The sequence below is a fragment of the Arabidopsis lyrata genome, assembly GCF_000004255.2.
Source record: "Arabidopsis lyrata subsp. lyrata unplaced genomic scaffold ARALYscaffold_938, whole genome shotgun sequence".
Taxonomy (NCBI): Eukaryota; Viridiplantae; Streptophyta; class Magnoliopsida; order Brassicales; family Brassicaceae; genus Arabidopsis; species Arabidopsis lyrata.
Window position 1 is genome coordinate 1 of NW_003301967.1, and position 1,228 is coordinate 1,228.

Below are 1,228 nucleotides of genomic sequence, written 5' to 3' on the forward strand. Positions count from 1 at the left end.
TTGAACTAATTAAGGACAACCGGTATTTTCAAATTTAACAATAAGCTAAGTAAGCAGCGTCTTAATCTCAATGTCCTTTAGTAGTGTTTGCTGTTTTGAGTCTCTATCTTAGGTTGTTAGGTTTTTAGTGTTTTCCAATCCTTATGATATAGATTTGATCACCTTGATTGTCGAACGCGTAAAACTCCGTCTTCTTCCTACACTCTGTTTTGTTCTGTTTCTTTAATACAACTATTACTTTTCACTTAAAACTCAAGATATTTCAACTCTGCCAAAATTATTGCTTTAGATTTAATATAGATAAGTGATGTGTTGCTATCCTAACGAATATCCAATATTCTAGACGGTCAACTTATTAAATGATTGTTTTTATACATCATATCTTCTACAAAAGCATTAAAGCAGGAACGTTTTTGCATTAACCATACCTCCTAGGCTCCTACTCATACATACAGTTTTACAAAATATTGTACGGACGTTTATATGAGCTTGGATGATGTTAGCCAAAGGCCCAAAGCAGTCGCTTTCACTTGTTTAATTAGACACTAATCAAGCCAAATCCTCATTGAAACAATGAAATATTATTACTGTATATATCTTACCAAATCATATAAACTGAGACATGTCATAGTTTCTAAAACAAAATTACCAACATGAAAGAAATTTTATTTTATTTTTAATCTCAAAACACGTTCTTTGTCATAGGATGTCAACATTTACAGTTATTTGATTTTTCGGCTACATGCCTTTGACCTCTATTTTCAGAATTTTGACTGAAAGTGTCTAAAATCCTGCCTTTAACAAACATAAGAACAAAAAAAATGCCAATCTATGAATCCAAACAAAATGCACCGATCACATATCACAAAAAGTCATAATATCTGGTCTGCGTTTATCCATGACAATCTTACTTCTAACCAACTTTGAATATTCCGTATGAACATTTGGATTGCTCCAAAACCCAGAAAGATGTTGAAATACGTATGAAGACATCATATCAACATAGGACTTTTTTCCTTTTCATCACGGTCATCATAGGATGTTTGTACGTATTAGCTTTTATACAATAAACAAACAAAAAATAGACTTATATATCAAGAAGTGTGTTTAACAACAAAAGTAACCATGATCAACGCCGAGAATCCAGCTTTATAAAAACCCAAATCCTTACGTACCATAAACGTACTTTTCTTTTAAAACCTCTCCGTTGCAAATTCAAAGCACCTCA